The sequence below is a fragment of the Primulina tabacum genome, chromosome 1 (genome assembly GCF_025594145.1).
Source record: "Primulina tabacum isolate GXHZ01 chromosome 1, ASM2559414v2, whole genome shotgun sequence".
NCBI classification, from domain to species: Eukaryota; Viridiplantae; Streptophyta; class Magnoliopsida; order Lamiales; family Gesneriaceae; genus Primulina; species Primulina tabacum.
In genome coordinates this window covers 34,403,215-34,425,696 of record NC_134550.1, presented here as the reverse complement: position 1 = coordinate 34,425,696, position 22,482 = coordinate 34,403,215, and positions in this window count along the sequence as shown.

The window sequence follows — 22,482 nt, the reverse complement described above, 5'->3', positions numbered from 1 at the left end:
AGGATCGCCTATGATTTATCGAAATTTGAAAGTTAATTATTTATTTAAGAAAATTTTTATTTCTCCGCAAATTTTAAATAGTTTAAAAAGTACGGTACGTTATAGTTGGTATCAGAGCGGTGTTCTTGTAAATGGTTATGCCTACTGTCAGTTGCGAGAAGCTCACGAAATCACACCTCAAGTCTGTAAGTTTTAAAATTTTAAATTCTTTTATGTATTAAGAATCAAGACATGATACCAGCATGTACATATTTAAGTTCAAATTACATGCGTCTTATGATATTCATATTATGTTCATGTATGTTGGGTTTACATGTTGGGTAAATTTTGAAACAATATGTCCCCCAAACGTAGGACTGTGCGTGGAGCAGGCGATGAGGATAGAGAGCCTCAGGATGGGGAGAGGGTCACTCCTCCTCGTCCACCGCCAGATATGCAAGCTCAGATGCTTGCAGGGATGACTCAGTTATTCGCACAGTTTGCATGGAACAATGCTGCAGTGGATACAGGTACGAGGCCCAGACCAGAGGCCGTTTATTATAGGGTTTAGGAGAATGGATCTAAAGGAGTTCTCGGGGACTACTGACCCGATGATAGCGAAGAGATGAATTAAGTCCATCGAGGTAATTTTTGCATTTATGGAGCTGCAGGATGCATACAGGGTCAGATGTGCCACATTTCTACTGACAGGAGACACCAGACTGTGATGGGAGAGCGCATCAGTGTCAGTGAACGTGCAAACACTGACGTGGAATGGTTTCAAGGAGGTCTTCTACTCCAAGTATACTTCACTGAGGAAGTACGCTTCCTCCTGACCAGGGAGTTCATGACGATGTGATAGGGAGACAGTGTGGCAGAGTTTGTCAGGAAGTTCGAGAGGGGTGTCATTTTGTGTCCCTGATTGCAAACGATGCCCGGGAGAAGCTGATACATTTTATTGATGGGTTGCGGTCGATCTTGCGCCGTGATGTGAGAGTTGCTGGTCCTAATACCTGTGTCGTTGTATCGAGAGTGATTGGCAAGGCAAGAGGCCCTACGAGGCACCTCAGCAGCAGCAACAACAACGACCTCAGTTTAAGAGGTCTTTCCGAGGATAGCAGGGGAAGAGGCCATTTCAGGGACCGCAGAAAGGCAGAGGTCCTATCCCGCAGCAGAAAGCTGCTCAGAGACCGGGAGAACATCCGGTGTACCCGAAATGCAACCGCCAGCATCCGGGACAGTGTTTATGGGGATCGGAAAAATGCTTCAAATGCGGAGCCAGCGAACATTTGCTGAAGGACTGCCCACAATAGAGGCAGCCGACCCAGGGGAGAGTGTTTGCCATGCAGGCAGAGGAGGCAAACCCAGACACAACCCTGTTGACTGGTAACCTATTTAATTCAGCACTATATTATTCTTTTGCTATGCATGTTTCGAATTTTATATGGGATTATTAATGTGCTAGTTAGTATTTTGGTGAATTTGTGTAGATTTTATGCTATGCTTGAGGTTAAGTTTCATATTTGGGATATAAGTTTTGTGTGTTGTGCTAACGTCTCTCAGGAAATATTTTCATAAAGAGAGTAGCCACGAAGGCCTTAATAGATTCTGGGGCCACTAATTCTTTTATTTTGGAGACATTCGCTAATCATCTGGACGTCAAGTCTATTGGGCTCGACGTGAGCTATTCAGTGATAGTCCCATCAGGGGAAGAGTTATCAGCTACTAGCGTGGTCAGAGACATTGATCTTGAACTGCAAGGCCACCTAGTGTATGCCGATCTGATTGTGTTGCCGATACCAGAATTTGATATCATCTTGGGAATGGACTGGCTGACAAAGAACATAGTTCTTATTAACTTTCAGAAAAGATCAGTGTTGATAAGACCGTTGGGAATGGAGCAGTTTCTCTTTGAGCCAGATAGATGGAGGAGTTTCCCGCGCATGATCTCTTGTATGCAGGCACAGAGACTTATTCATAAGGGATGCCAGGCTTTCTTGGCCAGTATTATTTCCGCATCTGACGTACCAACTCCGTCAATATCTGATGTACCAGTAGTCAGAGATTTTTCTTATTTTTTTCCTGATGACATCACAGGACTTCCACCAGAGAGAGAGGTGGAGTTCTCCGTCGACCTTATGCCAGGCACTATGCCAATCTTTAAGGCACCATACCGTTTAGCTCCAGTGGAGATGTTAGAGCTCAAGCAGCAGATTCAGGAGCTCCTAGATAAAGAATTCATCCGCCGTAGTTTCCCACCTTGGGGCGCACCAGTGCTCTTTGTAAAGAAGAAAGATGGGAGCATGAGGCTGTGTATCGATTACCGAGAACTAAACAAGGTAACGATCAAGAATAAATATCCACTTCCAAGGATCGAGGACTTGTTCGCTCAGTTGAAGGGAGCTACAGTGTTCTCTAAGATAGATATGCGATCAGGGTATCATCAGCTGAAAGTAAAAGATGCGGATGTTCATAAGACAGCCTTCAAAACTAGATATGGGCACTACGAGTTCTTAGTAATGCAATTTGTCCTTGCAAATGCTCCAGCTATTTTTATGGACTTGATGAATCGAGTATTTCAGCCCTACTTAGATCAGTTCGTCATAGTGTTCATTGACGACATTCTTATCTACTCGAAGAGTCATGAGGAGCACAGCCAGCATTTGGGTACAGTTTTGCAAGTCTTGCAGAGTCGCAAATTGTTTGCAAAATTCAGTAAGTGTGAATTTTGGTTGGAAAAAGTAGAATTTTTTGGTCATATAATATCTAGCAGTGGTATTGAGGTGGATCCAGCTAAGGTGGCAGCAGTTAAGGAACGGGTTGAGCCAAAAAATGCTTCAGAGATCCGCAGTTTCCTAGTCTTAGCAGGCAACTACAGAAAATTTATTCAGGGATTTTGCTCGATTGCAGTGCCGCTCACTTCATTGACTAAAAATAATGCTAAGTTTGTGTAGAGCGATGATTGCCAGAAGAGCTTCGATACTTTGAAGCAAGCTCTTATTTCAGCGCCAGTGTTAGCCATGCTAGAAGGGCAAGGCAATTTTGTGTTGTACACTAATGCTTCTAAGCTCGGGTTAGGCGCATTATTGATGCAGCATGGTCGGATTATAGTATATGCCTCCAGACAGTTGAAGGTGCACGAGAAAAACTAATCGACTCATGATCTCGAGTTAGATTCCGTTGTTTTTGCGTAGAAGATATGGAGACATTATTTGTACGGCGAGAAATATCAAATATTCACTTATCAAAAGAGTCTCAAATGTTTCTTCACGCATAAAGAACTGAATATGAGGCAAAGACGGTGGTTGGAGTTGGTAAAAGACTACGATTGCGAAATTAGCTACCATCCAGGGAAACCTAATGTTGTGAAAGATGCTTTGAGCAAGAAAGTAGCAGTTGTAGCACATCTATCAGCGCAGAGATCTCTTCAGTCAGAAATTCAGAGGTTTGGCCTAGAGATTTATCCTAAGGGCATAGCTCCTAATATGTCTAATCTGACAGTCAAGTCTTTTTTGCTAGACCGAATCCGTAGAGGTCAGCCTTCAGATGAGCAGTTACAGAAATGGAGACTGAAGGATGAATCCAATGGCAGTGTACTCTACACAGTGTCTGATGGTATTGTGAGATACAGAGGGAGGATGTGGGGGCCTAGTGTTGATTCGATCAGAGAGGATATTCTGTCAGAGGCACATGCATCTCCGCATTCCATCCATCCAGGAGGTACTAAGATGTACAAAGATTTACAGATTTTGTATTGGTGGCCAGGTATGAAGCGGGACATCCGTCGATTTGTGTCTGAATGCCTCACTTGTCAGCAAGTGAAAGCAGAGCATCAGAGGCCAGCAGGAATGCTTAAGCCGCTCCCTATCCCAGAGTGGAATGAGAGAACATCACCATGGATTTCGTTGTTGGGTTGCCAAGGCCAGTCAAAGGATCCAACGCCATTTGGGTTAGAGTGGACCGACTTACTTAGTCAGTGCATTTCTTACCGGTGATAACGACTTTCTCCATGACTCAGTATGCAGAGCTCTATATCAGGGAGATAGTCCGTTTGCACGGGATCCCAGTTTCTATTGAGTCTGACAGGGACCCGAGATTCACATCGTCCTTTTGGAAGAGTTTACATGCAGCCATGGGGACGAAGTTACTATTCAGTACAGCATTCCACCCTCAGATAGATGGCCAGTCTAAGCGAGTGATTCTAATTTTGGAAGATTTGCGGCGAGCTTGCGTGATCGATTTACATGGGAATTGGGAATAGAAGCTACCTCTAGTGGAGTTACCTACAACAACAGCTTCCAATCATCTATAGGTATGGAGCCCTATGATGCACTGTATGGGAGGAAGTGCATATCACTGATTCATTGGGATGAAGTCGGTGAGAGATCAGAACTTGGTCCAGAGATTGTTCAGCAGACTGTAGATGTAGTGGTCAATATCCGAGACAGGATGCAGACTGTACAAAGTCGTCAAAAGAGTTATGATGACAAGAGGAGGAGAGATCTTGAGTTTGCTGTAGGTGATCACATTTTTGTGAAGATAACATCTATGAAGGGTGCTATGAGGTTTGGGAAGAGAGGCAAGTTTAATCCGAGATTTATGGGCAGTTTGAGATTCTTGACAGAGTTGGGACACTAGTTTATCTTGTAGCTTTATCGCCGAATCTGGCCGATGTACACAATGTGTTCCACGTCTCGATGATGAGGAAGTACCTAGCAAATCCTTCGCATGTCTTGAGCTATGAGCCATTGCAGCTTGCTCCGGATCTATCGTATGAGGAGAGACCTGTCCAAATCTTAGATAGGAAAGAGCGGAAGCTTCAGATTAAGGTGACCAAGTTGGTCAAGGTCCGGTTGCTGAATCAATCAGTGGAAGAGGCCACTTGGGAGGCCAAGGCAGACATGAGGAATCGCTACCCAGAACTGTTTGGTAAGACTTAATTTTGAGGACGAATTTTATTTAAGTAGGGGAGGAATTGTAGAGTCCAAATTCAGTACACGTAAAACTCATACATTTATTTAATTGTTAAATTATTTAATTAAATTTAAAATTATTTTAGCGATGCATGATTTATGAATTTGCATTATTTTAAATTTTTTATGTTTTTTGTGATGCACGTTAAAATGTTTTCTTGAGTTTCATATTTAAGGCGATTATTCGATGCGGGATCAAGGTAAAGAGACCGGCGACGATTTGTGTGATTTAAAATGTGGTATTTTTTTTTAAGTTAGGAATGGGGCATTTTAAAAGATTTATTTAGTTTTTAGCATTTTAAAAGCCCAGTTTAGTTATTAGCTGATTTTATGATTTTAAACTTTTAAAAATTTTCACTTATACATTTTTTTAATTAAGAGATTTTAGAAAAGTTAGTAGGAGGTTTTATTGTAATTAGCTTGTTAATAATTAATTAAGCAATTTTATACCCCTGATTAAATCTAAACACACATTTACACACACCACACACGATAACACACCCATCTCTTTGCCTCTTTATTTCGTTTTTTTAAGAAAATCTTAGGGTTCTAAGAGCTTCAGCAGCCGCCCCATTCCTCTTCAAATTTTTCCAACCATTCACGTTGATTTTGTTACAAGAAATCGAGCCACAAATCGTCCCGGATCAACCCTCGCATCCTTCCCGCTTCGGTATCGTCGTTTCAATAGTTTTAAAGATCAATGCATGTATATTCTATTGTTTGATCTCGTCATATTATGTGTTGTGATGTTTATTATACATGAAAATCCATGTAAGTTGTGAAAAAGTTGGAGAAAAAACGTTTGAAATGATTTTTAGATCCAAATTTTTAGATCTAAAAACGTGTCTGTTGTCATTTCGATTACCGCGAAAATTTGGTCGATTTTCTGAAAAAGATTTCAACATATAAAACGTAGTACTTTTTGATACCTACGATTTGAAAGTAAATTCGTAATTTTTTTACAAAAAATGTGTGAGTTATGATCGTTTTTGTGGGACTGCTGAAACTGCGATTTTCTGAAAATGTGTCATTGACGTGTTCTTGAAATTTATTTGTTGCAGGCTTCGTTGGGAACCGTTGGGTGATAGCTACTGCATTTTGGTATATTTATTATGAGGTTGGGATGATTTTGGTGCTTTGTTTAGTGTCGATAGGTACTTAGTTGCATTAGAAGACATAGGAAACGTGTTGGTGTCAAAATATCGTGACCACGGGTTGTGTTGCGTTTTTGTTGTACGTCGTTGTTTTTGGGCATTGTGTTAGTTTGGAACATTTCCATAGCGTCCTAGGTTGAGTCTCGTTGCATCGGTTCGGGTCGTTTGGGCGGGCCTTTTAAAATTGCATCAAAATGTGTTCTTTCGGTTGGTTGCGCGCAGGGTTAGCGCCGCAGCACTCACCAGGGAGCGCCACAGCGCTCGCTCTGCGCAAGTCTAGCGCTTCCCCCGAGGCGCCGCAATGCTAGACCTGCGGCATTGCTAGCGTTGCGGCGCCAGTGTCTAGCGCCTAGGCTCTAGGCAGTGTCGCTGCGCAGCACTGTCCAACGCGTAGGCGCTTGTCCATGACCTTTTAAACCACTATTTTAGGCTTATGTCTTCTATGTTTTGAGAAACGTTCACACATCATTTTAGAATTTATTTCGGGGTTGATGTCATTGTTTAGTACGAAGATTAAATGAGGTCAAGTCCCAAGTGATTTAGAACGTCATAAGAAATTTGTCATTTCAGGTGATGAGCTTGACTATTACGTCTAAGTTATGGAAAATTAAGTGCATGTAATCATGTTACCATGTGCAGCAGTGGCCCCAAGCGAGACCCAATGAATCCCTCAACGCCAGGTAAGTATGTTCGACGTGCAAAAGAAAATATTTTATGTTTTTGAGGTATGCTAAATGTCTTGTTATCAATTATGAACGGGTTTGAAAGTCGGTGAACGTGGTCGGAGACCTCTCCACCCAGGTAAAACATGACCGGGTTTAGATCAGGATTGGAAAGCGGTAAAATATGACCAGGGACCAATCCACCCGGTAAAGCATGATCGCGGATCTCATGTATGTGGTAATGGATTTTCCCTGTCAGCCAGTACTGTGGTTTAGTCTGTTCAGGCGTATTTATGTATGGGTCACTTGCTTTGAAACATATCTCTACGCAAAATGATTAAATTTATGCATGTTCAAGTATGTATGATACAAGTATGTTCATGAAAAGTTTTACGATGCGATGGCACGTCTATGTTTATGCAAGTACGTTCAAGTTTAAGTATGTACGCTCTAATTTAAAGATACATGTAGTTTTATTAGGTATTACTTGTTATCTCCAGTTTATACATGTTGAGTCTTTAGACTCACTAGACTTGATCGATGCAGGGGATGACGAGTATGAGGAGGCGAGGGGTGGGGACCAATGAGCTGGCTTGGGCTGCGCAGGAGGCTAAACTCGAGGATCGCTTATGATTTAAGAACTTTATGCATGTCGTTTCAAACACTCTGATTTTCTATGAGATTGTTTATGTTGTTTACATGTTTACCTTTTTGCAAAATTTGTTTGTAATTGTTTCTATTTCAAATATTTTTGGATGAGCAGATTATTTTTATCGAAATTTGAAAGTTAATTATTTATTTAAGAAAATTTTTATTTCTCCGCAAATTTTAAATAGTTTAAAAAGTATGGTACGTTACATAGGAGCAGTTGAAGTCTCTGAACATCCATACACATATCTTGTGTACTTAACTGTTTGACTATTTTTTTAAATTGATTTGATCAGTTTGAGCTGATATCAGTTCAGTTCTTACTATAATTGAACTGATACTGTAACGTACCGAACTTTTAAAATACTTGAAATTTGCGGAAAAATAAAATTTTTCTTAATAAAAGGCGAACATTCAAAATTCTATAAAATAAAACTGTTCATCCCCAAATATTGTTGCAACAATGATCCCAAAGTAAAATTTGTCAAAGATAATTGCTTAAAATCTCATAACCAATAACATAAATTAGAGTACTTTTAAACATTTCATAAAGCTTAAAACTTGGCGGTCCTCGGGTTTAGCCTCCCGCTCAGTCCAAGCCAGCTCCTTGGTCCCCACCTCTAGTCTCCTCAAATTCATCCTCACCTGCATCGATCAATTCTAGTGAGTCTAAAGACTCAACACGTATAAACTGGGAGTAACGAGTACTATGTAATAAAATCACATTCAACTTCAAAATAGACGTACATACTTGAACTTGAACGTGCATATAAAAGCTTGAACTTACATACATACATAGACGTGCCATAACATGAAACTTTTCTTAAACGTGCTTGCATACTTGTACATACATGAACATACATAAACTTCATCATTTTGAGTAGAGGCATGTTTCAAAGCAAGTGACTCATACTTAATACGCCTAATCAGACTAAACCACAGTACTGGGATGACAAGGAAAAATCCACGGCCACATACATGATATCCCCGTTCATGCTTTAACGGGTGGATTGGTCCCCGTTCATGCTTTAACTGTAAGGCCCGAGATTATATCATTTTAATCCGAGATTATTTAATTTATGAATTTTGGAATGATGAATTAAATTCCACGATTTTTGTAATTAATTAGGATTGAAATGGAATTAAAAAGAGTTTTGAGGACCAAATTGCAAATAGTGAAGAATTGAGGGACTAAAGTGCAAATATGGAAAATTGAGTGGGACACTTGTCACCACCATGCAACTTGGTATATACATTTACATTTTCATGTCCTTCTTCAAGAAGAAAACGAGAAAATTCTCTGGAGAATCTTCAAGTTATTTTGGAGCTTTGGAAATTGATTTTTCAAGATCCAGTTATCAGAATTTGAATCCGGACACAGTACCATGCTCCTCTAGACACGAGCTACAACAGGACGTAAGTTTTATTGAGTTTTGTTATCATTTGAAATTATAATATTGGAGGAATGGTTACTTGATCATTATTATGTGTTCTGAGAATACTAGACATTGTAGAATTGAAGTCAGATCAAAGAACAGATTGATTATGGAATTGTTATGATTTTTCAGAATATATCGGTTGATATTGGACAAATTTGGATTGTTGATTGATTTCCGATTGTATTGGATATTTGTTATGGATTGTAATTAATATCTGTTGAGATTGTATTGACCGGGATATCGGGATTGTGCCATTATGCCTTTGATTTTGAATTAAATCCAGATTAATCAGATTGGTACTGATTTGGGCTGTATATTGATATGGTATTATTGATATTTTCATTGCCAGATTGAGGGTTGACAGATTTTGAATTCCAGACAGGAACGACGTCCGAACTACAATAAAAGAAAGGTATAAGTCAATGTGGTATTGGGAGATCGACTCAAGTAGGATATACTTGAGTTTCCCTAAATCACATACTTATTGTTGTTATATGCATTGATTTGATTTTATATGCTGTTCTATTGATTTATAGGAAGCATGTATTAGACGAGTATTAGACGAGTGATCTTCTGACAGAAGTGCCTGATAGTGGTGGGATCGCCACGGGCACATTGCACGATGTCACAAGATAGTGTATTGGCGATAATGCCACAGTTTGTGACGGATAGGTCAAGACACTGGATGTTTGGTTATATCGACGTGGATAGAATCGGAGTTTCTTCTATTACTGTTGGTCGATATAGGAATACCAACATCTGGAAACCGGGATCCCTAGACTAGGATTGAGTCTAGTCTGAGTCGTGGAGTCACGAGGATAATTGATAGTTTGATATTAATTATGTTTCAGACTTGATATATATATCTGATATATGTTTCATGCTTTATATTGATCATATGATTGCATGTTCATTGATTTATACTGGGACTATATTCTCACCGGAATTATCCGGCTGTTGTCGTGTTTGTATGTGTGCATGACAACAGGTGGGACAGGATCAGGGTCGAGGAGATGACGAGAGATCATGATTAGAGTGGAGGCCACGGACTTTGATGTTGCGGTAGATAGGGTTTGAACACTTGATAGCTAGTTGTTGAACCTTAGTCTATATTGAATATATGATGTACAAGACTTGTACCTTATTTTATTCTGATATGTATAATAGTAAGAGTATGATTTCCATTACGTTCCGCATTAAAAAAAAAATTTAGACCCTGTTTAGTATAATTGATTAAATTGTCCTAATGATAATTAAGAGTATGATTAGCGTCCGGGTCCCCACAACAGGTGGTATCAGAGCTGATAGATCTTTCAGATTGAGATAGAAGCTAGTGAGCGGGGTAGATTGAGTTTTCTTTTCTGCTTTTGATTGCTAGCATGATTTACTGCTTTAATACATGTTACTTGATTTATCTGATTTGATATGGTAATATGTTTTATTGAGAATGAATCAGCACCGATTCTAGATCAGCGGTAAGATGATCAGAAAGGGACTGAGACAGATTTGTCAATTGTGATTGCTAACCCTTCTGATAATCAGATATGCCTCCCCGAAGAATTCCGGAACAGGGCAGTACTTCAAATCCTCCGATGGATGTTACAGCCACTCCGATGGAGACATTATTGAAGAGATTTCAGTCTTTTCATCCGCCGACTCTGAGGGGCACTGAGACTTCAGTGGATTGTGAGAGCTGGTTAGACGACATAGAGATGATGTTTGACTCTTTGGACTACACTGATGAGCGGAGAGTGAAACTGATAGAACACCAGTTGCATGGTGTTGCCAAGAACTGGTGGATTACGACCAAGAGGGCCTTGGAGCATCGAGGTACGACTATTACCTGGAATGTGTTTAAGACCGAATTTTATCAGAGATTTTTCCCTGTGTCATACAGAAAGGATAAAGGTGCTGAGTTTGCGAATCTGAGACAAGGGCAGTTGAACATTGAGGAATATGTGTCTAAATTCTCTACACTACTGAGATTTGCTCCACATGTGGCCGAGAATGAAGAAGCGGTGGCTGATCAGTTCATCAATGGCTTGAATCCGGAGATATTTACATTGGTGAACACCGGGCGACCAAACAACTTTGCTGACGCCCTGAACAGAGCAAAGGGAGCAGAAGCTGGTCTGATGAGACAAAGAGGAGCTTCGTTTGTACCTCCAGCACCGAGACCAGAACAACCACCTCCTCGACTAGAGAGTGGCAGTGGGAGTGGAAAGAAAGATTTCCGGAAAGCTAAGGGGAAGCAGTTTAAGAAATCTGGAAGTAGTTCATCCAGTTCTAGTGGCTCGAGACAGACCGGTCAGGGCCAGAGTTATACAGGACCTTATTGCAGCACTTGTGGAGGGAAGCATTCCACAGAGCAGTGCCGAGGAGTGTTTGGCAGTTGCCGTATTTGTAGGCAACATGGACATTTTGCCAGAGTCATCTAGATCAGTGGCTCAGACCGGGAGACGACCATCTACTGTCCATTCTTTCCAGCCAGCACCGTTTACCCAGTCACAGCAGAGGCCAGGAGGAAGCCAGACAGTGAGCCAGCCTCCGAGACAGCAGGCCAGAGTTTTTCCTTTGACTGAGGAGTAGGCACAGGATGCACCTGATGATGTCGTTGCAGGTAACTGTTCTATTTTTGGTTACCCTGCTTATGTATTGATTGATACTGGTGCATCACATACATTTATTTCTGAGAGATTTGCATTGATGCATGCATTACCTGTTGAGTCCCTATCTACTGTAGTATCTGTTTCTTCTCCTTTGGGAAAAGGTCTTGTATCAGTGACTTCTGTTAGATCTTGTATACTACGATATGACGGGCATGAGATTGAGTTAAACTATATTGTGCTTGGGTTGTCTGATTTTGACTGTATTATCGGAATTGATATGTTGACCAAGTACAGTACACTTGATTGTTTCCACAAGATTGTAAGATTCAGACCTGAGATGGCTGATGAGTGGAAATTTTATGGTAAGGTTTCTCGAGCCAGAATTCCTTTGATATCTGCTATGAATATGACTCGATTGTTACAGAAAGGAGCGGAAGGATTCCTTGTCTATTCAGTTGATCTACTGAAATCGAGTCCATCATTGGCGGACTTGCTAGTGGTGTGTGAGTTTGCTGATGTCTTTCCAGATGAGATTCCTGGTTTGCCTCCGATTCGAGAGATAGACTTCAACATTGAGTTGATGCCAGGTACAGTTCCGATTTCGAGGGCTCCGTACAGAATGGCACCGATTGAGTTGAAAGAACAGTTGGAGGATCTACTGGCCAAGGGGTATATCACACCGAGTGTGTCTCCTTGGGGTGCTCCAGTACTGTTTGTTCGAAAGAAAGACGGTTCAATGAGACTCTGTATCGATTACCGGCAACTGAACAAAGCAACGGTAAAGAATAAATATCCCTTGCCTCGCATTGATGTTTTCTTTGATCAGTTGCAGGGTTCATCCGTATATTCCACGATCGATCTGAGATCTGGATACCATCAGCTGAGAGTCAGGGATTCTGATATCTCGAAGACTGCATTCAGAACCAGGTATGGACATTATGAGTTTATTGTCATGCCATTTGTTTTGACGAATGCACCGGCTGTATTCATGGGGTTGATGAACCGTGTCTTTCAGAGATACCTTGACGATTTTGTCATTATATTTATTGATGACATATTGATTTATTCGAAGAATATGATTGAGCATGCTGATCATCTGAGAACTGTGTTGAAAATTTTGAGGGCTGAAAAACTGTATGCTAAACTGTCAAAATGTGAGTTCTTGTTGAGACAGGTAGTATTTCTGGGTCATATCATATCCGGAGATGGTATATCAGTTGATCCCAGCAAGGTTGAGGCTGTGATTTCTTGGCCGAGACCGACATCAGTGCCAGAGATTCGCAGTTTTATGGGTTTGGCAGGATATTACCGTCGGTTTATTAAAGATTTCTCGAGCATTGCCAAACCGATTACTTAGTTAACTCAGAAGAATGCTCTGTTTGTGTGGTCAGAAGACTGTGAGTCCAGTTTTCTGGAATTGAAGAAAAGATTGACCAGTGCACCGATACTGACTATCCCCTCATGTACTGGTGGATTTGTTGTTTATTGTGACGCTTCTCACAGAGGTTTGGGTTGTGTGTTGATGCAGCGAGGGCATGTGATTGCTTATGCCTCGAGACAGCTGAAGCCACACGAGACTCCCTACCCAATTCATGATCTTGAATTGGCAGCCATTGTATTTGCTTTGAAGATATGGCGACAATACCTCTACGGTGAGAAATTTGAAATTTATTCTGATCACAAAAGTTTGAAATATCTGTTTTCACAATCAGAACTGAATATGGGACATCGAAGATGGCTAGATTTACTGAAAGACTTTGATTGTGAAATCAAATACTATCCGGAGAAGTCCAATGCAGTAGCTAATGCATTGAGTCGAAAGGTATGTGCTTTATCCTTATCGACAATAGGTGTTTCAAATTTGATTGAAGACTGCTGTTTGTCTGGATTGGTATTTCAGACAGATTGTAGACCGTTGAGATTATATGCTATTCAAGCTGAACCAGAGCTAATTTTGAAGATTAAAGCGGCTCAGAAAGTTGATCAGAAAGTTCAGAAATCGATTGAGACGGTCAGATCAGGTCATCAATCAGAGTTTCAGGTACGTGAGGATGTACTGTATGTGAATAATCGTCTTGTCGTGCCAAATGTTTCAGAGTTGAAACAGCAGATATTGACTGAAGCGCACAGCAGTCGATTCAGTATCCATCCTGGTGGCAGAAAGATGTATAATGACTTGAAGACACAGTTTTGGTGGAAGCAAATGAAATCTGATGTCACTGAATTTGTGTCAAAATGTCTGAATTGCCAACAGGTAAAGGCTGAAAGAAAGAAACCAGGATGTCTACTGCACAGTTTATCGATTCCTGAATGGAAATGGGATCACATTTCCATGGATTTTGTAACGCAGTTACCGAGATCCTCCCGAGATGGTGATGCGATTTGGGTCGTGATTGATAGATTGACCAAATCAGCATGTTTTATTCCGTACCGATGACATACAGGTATGACTAGATGGCTGAGATTTATGTTAGAGAGGTGGTCAGATTGCACGGAGTGCCGAAGTCGATTGTATCAGACCGTGATCCTCGGTTCACTTCGCACTTCTGGCAGAGTTTACAGCAGGCTCTAGGTACGAAGTTGCATCTGAGTACCGCATATCATCCACAGACTGACGGACAGTCAGAGCGGACGATCCAGACATTGGAGGATATGCTGAGAGCTGTAGTGATTGATTTTAGCACTGGATGGCAAGATGCATTGCCACTTTGAGAATTTTCGTACAACAACAGCTATCAAACAAGTGTTGAGATGGCTCCATTTGAAGTATTGTACGGAAAGAAGTGCAGATCCCCTCTGTATTGGGATGATATTTCTGAGGTTCCTGAGATTGGACCTGATATGTTCAGAGAGATGACAGAAAAGGTAAAGCTGATTCAGAAGAGAATGAAGACAGCTCAGGACAGACAGGCCAATTATGCCAATATTCGACGAAGACCGTTGGTATTTGAGGTTGGAGACCGAGTATTCCTAATGATTTCACCTTTCAGAGGAGTTGTCGGATTTGGCAAGAAAGGGAAGCTGTCTCCACGTTTTATTGGGCCGTATGAGATTCTCGAGAAGATAGGAAATCGTGCCTATCGACTTGCATTACCGCATTCTCTATCTGGAATACATGATGTCTTTCATGTATCTATGTTACGGAAATATCTCCCCGATGATTCCCATATTATCCAGCCAGACGAGGCTGAGCTTGATGAGTCTCTGAGTTATATTGAGAAACCGGTTCAGATTATTGATCGTAAAGAAAAGCAACTCAGAACGAAGACCATCCCACTTGTGAAAGTCCAGTGGACTCGTCATGGCATTGAAGAAGCTACTTGGGAGACTGAATCAGATATGAGACAGAAATTCCCAGATTTATTCCACTGATGTGAGTTTACTATTTTAGTTTCTGTTATTTCTGATTTGATTACCTGTGATATGATTGCTTGAGATTTCGAGGACGAAATCATGTCGCAGAGGGGGAGAATTGTAAGGCCCGATATTATATCATTTTAATCCGAGATTATTTAATTTACGAATTTTGGAATGATGAATTAAATTCCATGATTTTTGTAATTAATTAGGATTGAAATGGAATTAAAAAGAGTTTTGAGGACCAAATTGCAAATAGTGAAGAATTAAGGGACTAAATTGAAAATATGGAAAATTGAGTGGGACACTTGTCACCACCATGCAACTTGGTATATACATTTACATTTTCATGTCCTTCTTCAAGAAGAAAACGAGAAAATTCTCTGGAGAATCTTCAAGTTATTTTGGAGCTTTGGAAATTGATTTTTCAAGATCCAGTTATCAGAATTTGAATCCGGACACAGTACCGTGCTCCTCTAGACACGAGCTACAACAGGACGTAAGTCTTATTGAGTTCTGTTATCATTTGAAATTATAATATTGGAGGAACGGTTATTTGATCATTATTATGTGTTCTGGAAATACTAGACATTGTAGAATCGAAGTCAGATCAAAGAATAGATTGATTATGGAATTGTTATGATTTTTCAGAATATATCGGTTGATATTGGACAGATTTGGATTGTTGATTGATTTTTGATTGTATTGGATATTGGTTATGGATTGTAATTAATATCTATTGAGATTGTATTGACCGGGATATCGGGATTGTGCCATTATGCCGTTGATTTTGAATTAAATCCAGATTAATCAGATTGGTACTGCTTTGGGCGGTATATTGATATGGTATTATTGATATTGTCATTGCCAGATTGAGGGTTGACAGATTTTGAATTCCAGACAGGAACGATGTCCGAACTACAATAAAAGAAAGGTATAAGTCAATGTGGTATTGGGAGATCTAATCATGTAGGATATACTTGAGTTTCCCTAAATCACATACTTATTGTTGTTATATGCATTGATTTGATTTTATATGCTGTTCTATTGATTTATAGGAAGCATGTATTAGACGAGTGATCTTCTGACAGAAGTGCCTGATAGTGGTGGGATCGCCACGGGCACATTGCACGATGTCACAAGATAGTGTATTGGCGATAGTGCCACAGTCTGCGACGGATAGGTCAAGACACTGGATGTTTGCTTATATCGACGTGGATAGAATCGGAATTTCTTCTATTACTGTTGGTCGATATAGGAATACCAACATCTGAAAACCGGGATCCCTAGACTAGGATTGAGTCTAGTCTGAGTCGTGGAGTCACGAGGATAATTGATAGTTTGATATTAATTATGTTTCAGACTTGATATATATATCTGATATATGTTTCATGCTTTATATTGATCATATGATTGCATGTTCATTGATTTATACTGGGACTATATTCTCACCGGAATTATCCGGCTGTTGTCATGTTTGTATGTGTGCATGACAATAGGTGGGACATGATCAGGGTCGAGGAGATGACGAGAGATCATGATTAGAGTGGAGGCCACGGACTTTGATGTTGCGGTAGATAGGGTTTGAACACTTGATAGCTAGTTGTTGAACCTTAGTCTATATTGAATATATGCTGTACAGGAATTGTACCTTATTTTATACTGATATGTATAATAGTATGAGTATGATTTCCATTACGTTCCGCATTAAAAAAAAATTTAGACCATGTTTAGTATAATTGATTAAATTGTCTTAATGATAATTAAGAGTATGATTAGCGTCCGGGTCCCCACATTAACGCTTTCCAATCCTGATCTAAACCCGTTCATGCTTTAACGGGGTGGATTGGTCAATGGTCATGCTTTACCGCTTTCCAATCACACACATAAATTGGTCAGAAGACATTTAACATACCTAAAAAACTTAAAATATTTTCTTTGCACGTCAAACATCCTTACTTGGCGTTGCGGGATTCGTTGGATCTCGCTTGGGGCCACTGCTGCACACACTAACATGAATTTCAACACTTAACTTGCATAACTTAGACGTAGGTATTCCAGCTCACCACCGAATTAAATAGATGGCTTATGAAATTCTAGATCACTCGGGACTTGACCTCGTTAAATCATCGTACTAACCCATGACATCGAACCCCGAACTATCTCTAAAATGATGTGTGAACATTTCCCAAAAATAAAAGACATGAATTCACTATTTGAATTTGAAAAGAAGGGGAAACCAAATATTCGGATTGAATGAGTGGCGCTCGGGCGGTAAGAAATTACCGCTCGGGCGCCGAGCTAAAAAAAATAAATTCTTGACAGTGAGGATGGCGCTCGGGCGGTAAAATTTTACCGCTCGGGTGCCGAGTTTTCTGAAGCTCTACTCTCGGATAGAATGAGTGGCGCTCGGGCGGTAAGAAATTACCGCTCGGGCGCCGAGTGTACTGAACTCGCGATTTGCCTCTTAATACCCTTAACCAAAAATACGATTCGTGAACCAATCCATCGAGACTCATCCTAGGACACTATGACACTGACTCGACTCCATAAAACGTCCCAAACGTTTCCAAAGAAACTACGCACCACACGCAACGTAATAAAACCTATAAACTCAAATTTTAACAACAAAATAGTTTTCACGACTAGTCGTTCTCCCAAGTGCCTAACCACGCGAAACAAAACGTCAATGACCTTTCCAACATCATTAACCACATACCTAAACACAGCAGCGATCACCCGTCAATCCCCAACGAAGCCTGCAACCATAAAACTTCAAGAACACATAACTAGCATATATTTTCAGAAAACGCAGTTTGAGCAGTCCCACAAAAAACGTCATAACTCGCTCAATTTTTATCCAAATATTTTGAAATTTTATATCAAATCAAAGGTATCGAAAAGTTCTACAATTTTTATGTTGAAAGATTTCTCAAAATCGCGACCGAAAAATCGCAGTTTTTAAAAGAACAGCAAAAACACGATTTTCAGATCCAGAAACGTTCAAAATGCGATCTAAACAATTTCCGCTCAAACTTTACGCATCACACATTTATTTTTACGCATAAAAACAACGCAACACATACTATGACATGATCGATGCAGGAAAAATAGATTATACGTGCCTTATGATGTTAAAGTTTAACGAACCGACGATACCGAAGCGGAGATGGCGCGACGCGAGGATTGATCCGGGACGATGGTGGCTCGATTTTCTTCGAAGAAAATACACGAAAATTTGCTGGAAATTGGAGAGGGAGGGGGCGGATGCTATGAACTCAAGGAACCCTAAGTTTTCTTTTAAAATGTTCAAATGGTAACAAGAAAAATGTGTGAGTGTGTTATACGTGTAATGGTGTGTGTTAAAGTGTGTGTGTGCGTGTGTTTAGGTGATAATTAGGGAGGGTAATAATTTGCTTAATTATTAATTAGAAACTAATTTAAAATACCAACTCTCCCTTAACTATAACAAAAATCTCTAATTAGCAAAATAAAATACACAATGCTAACTTTAAAAGTTTTAAAATTCTAAAATCACTAAATAAATAAATTAGACTTTTAAAAATGCTAAAAACTTAATAATTCTTTCAAAATGCCCCATTCTCAATTAAAAATAAAATACCAAATTTTAAAAAAATTGCTGAAATCGTCACCGGCCTCTTTTCCTCGATCTCGCATCGAATAATAGCCTGAAACTAGAAACTCGAAAAACATTTAATGTGCATCACATAAACATAATTAAATTTAAAATAATGCAACTTTCACAAATTAAGCATCATTAAACTTATTTTAAATTAAATAGATGAATTAACAATTAAAAAAATGCATGGGTTAGACGTGTACTGAATTTGGGCTCTACAGTTCCTCCCCCACTTATATAAATTTCGTCCTCGAAATTAAATATTACCAAACAGTTCTGGGTAGCGATTCCTCATATCTGCTTCGGTCTCCCAAGTGGCTTCCTCCACTGCCTAATTCAGCCACCGGACTTTGACCAACTTGGTCACCTTGTTCCGAAGTCTGCGCTCCTGTCTGTCTAGGATTTGGACAGGTCTATCCTCATATGACAGATCTGGAGCAAGCTGCAACGGCTCATAGCTCAGAACATGCGAAAAATTAGCTAGGTACTTCCTCAGCATTGAGACGTGGAATACATTGTGTACTCCGGCCAGATTCGGCAGAAGGGCAACACGATAAGCTAGTGTCCCAACTCTGTCAAGAATCTCGAACGATCCAATAAACCTCGGACTCAGCTTGCCTCTTTTCCCAAATCTCATAACACCCTTCATAGGTGCTATCTTCACAAAAACGTGATCATCTACGGCAAACTCGAGATCTCTCCTCCTCTTATCAGCATAACTCTTTTGGCGACTCTGGGAGGTCTTCATTCTGTCTCGTATCTTGACCACCACATCTGCAGTCTGCTGAACTATCTCAAGACCAATTTCTGCTCTTTCACCGACTTCATCCCAATGAATCGGTGATCTGCACTTCCTTCCATACAATGCCTCATAGGGAGCCATACCAATAGATGCTTGGAAACTGCTGTTGTAGGTAAACTCCACTAGAGGTAGCTTCGATTCCCAAGTCCCCTGGAAATCGATCATACAGGCTCGCAATAGATCCTCCAAAATTTGAATCACTCGCTCGGACTGGCCATCTTTCTGCGGGTGAAAAGCTGTACTGAAAAGCAACTTCATCCCCATGGCTGCTTGCAAACTCTTCCAAAAGGACGATGTAAACCTCGGGTCCCTATCGGACACAATAGAAAATGGGATCCCGTGCAATCGAATGATCTCCCTGATATAAAGCTCCGCATACTGCGTTATGGAGAAAGTCGTCTTCACTGGCAAGAAGTGCGCTTACTTAGTGAGTCGATCCACTATGACCCAAATGGCATTAAAACCTCTGACTGACTTTGGCAAACCAACAATGAAGTCAATGGTAATAATATTCTACCATTTCCACTCGGGGATAGGGCTTAAGCATTCCTGCTAGTCTCTGATGTTCTGCCTTCACTTGCTGGCAAGTGAGGCATTCAGACACAAATCTACGGATGTCTCGCTTCATCCCTGGCCACCAATACAAAACCTGCAGGTCCTTGTACATCTTGGTACCTCCTGGGTGGATTGAATACGGAGATGCATGTGCCTCTGTCAGAATATCCTATCTGATCGAATCAACGCTAGGCACCCACATTCTACCTCTGTATCACACAATACCATCAGACACTGTGTAGAGTACACTGCCCTTGGCATCATCCTTCAGCCTCCATTTCTGCAACTCCTCATCTGAAGACTGACCTGCACGGATACGGTCTAGTAAGGAAGACTGGACAGTCAGATTAGACAGCTTAGGAGCCCTGCCCTTAGGATAAACCTCTAACTCAAATATCTGAATCTCTGAGTGAAGAGATCTCTGTACTGACAACTGTGCTACGACTGCAACTTTACGGCTCAAGGCATCTGCCACAACATTAGCTTTTCCTCGATGGTAGCTAATTTCACAATCGTAGTCTTTTACCAACTCCAACCACCGTCTGTGTCTCATATTCAGCTCTTTATGCGTGAAGAAATACTTGAGACTCTTGTGATCGGTAAATATCTGGCATTTCTCGTCGTACAAGTAATGTCTCCATATCTTCAAAGCAAAGACAACGGCGGCTAATTCAAGATCATGAGTCGGGTAGTTCTTCTCATGCACTTCAGCCATGGTTCGCCGGAATGGTTGCGGTGCTTGGAACGGCAACTACCGTTCCAGTTCCAATGTTATATTGCGGAACGGTTGCGGAACGTTTTTATAAAAAAATTAATAAATTCAAAAAATGGGTAAAAAAATTTAAATATAAATTACATCATACTAAAAAATAAAATATATGAAGTTATTACAAATTAATATATCAATACAAAACTATTTTACAATAATAGAACAATAAGAAATACACACTAAAAATTATAACATACCAAAGCTAATACCATGAAGAGTGACGCGGAGGAGCGAAATCATTGTTATATTCTTCATCAGTATCTCGTAGATTAAATTGATTTCGAACATTTGGATATTGACGTGATTGTCCATATGGATATTGATTAGATTGAGATGACGAAAGATCATTAGAATGGGATGACTGATTTTGTAATAGTGTTTCTTCATGATCAAGCAAAACTTGCACTGTGAAATCCTTAATAAAAATATGGTTTTATATGCTCAAAAATTAATCGCAAGTGCACGATTGTCAAGTAATAGTATAATCTACCGGATTACGAGTATCGTTCCACTGAGGATTGTGTTTGACAATTATTATTTTCAGTTATTAAATCTTTAGCAACGAAAATTGATTGGTTGTTTTATTACTACTCTAATCAAATAAACATGCAAATAAAATTATTCAAAATCAAGTAATGAAATATAATGTCTAAAATGGTTGAGTAAAATTCAATAATCAAATAAACATGCAAATAAAATTATTCAAAATCAAGTAATGAAATATAATGTCTAAAATGGTTGAGTAAAATTCAATAAGAAATGACTTAGTTGGGAATTTCGGTTCACCTACCCCTCGTTAATTAATTAATTCGTTCGATATTGATTATATGCTTCCGACAGGATTTCCTATTCAATTCAACACACTCTCTCGAGCTATGCCAAACTAATTCTACTCAATGAAGTAATTAAATGTCTTTAATTATTTATCAAGAGTGAATTGCATGTCGATTTATGAAATCCCCTAGTTTTCGACCCTTAGGACTATGACTATCGGCGCATATCCAATTTCATATGTCTATGTAAATTGTAGATCCACGGATTATACTACTCGTTCCTATCATAAGTTATTCTCTCGAACTCACTCGCAATATAAAAACGTTGTTAAAGTTAGCTACGCTCTAACAACATGATAAAACAATAGTATAATCAAAAATACATCAAAAATCGATATGTAAATTAATTTAATCAAAGTTCGGGGTAGGATCCCCTTTTATCCCAACAAATAATAAAAGTTTAGCTACTCGAGTTCATATTAAAACTAAACAAAACAAAGTTTAAAGAATAGAAACTAGATCAGAAATACTAGGCTTTGTGAAAATCGCAAAGACGACGCCCAAAAATCTTCAAATCTTCAACTTCTGGCGCAAAAAATCTCCAAAGCTTGTGGCGGCTCTAAAATTATGTCTGAATGCCCTCCAAAACGTCCTCTCCCCCTTTCCATATCATCCTCTCCTCCAAAATAAGGTAGGGAATCGGACAAGAAATCTTCCCAAAAATAATTGGCGCTCGGGCGGTAGAATAATACCGCTCGAGCGCCACATCTTCTGTAATTTCTCTTGGGGAATGCGGCATTCGCGCTCGGGCGGTAGAAAATTACCGCCCGAGCGCCGGGTCTTCTGTAAAATACTTCTTGGAAAGCATCTCTCGCGCTCGAGTGGTGGAATATTACCGCCCGAGCGCCGAGTCTTCTGTTAATATGCAGCTTGGATCACCTCCCGCGCCCGAGCGGTATAATTTCACCGCTCGGGCGCCGACCTTCTTTTTTTCATTTTCTACTTGACTTGTGCATTTTGCTCCAGGTTCTATTTTCGGTCATTTTTCCTGCAAATTTGTCACACACAAGTGAGACATGATCAAATGCAAATGTTTACTCTAAAGTGAACAAAATGTAAATG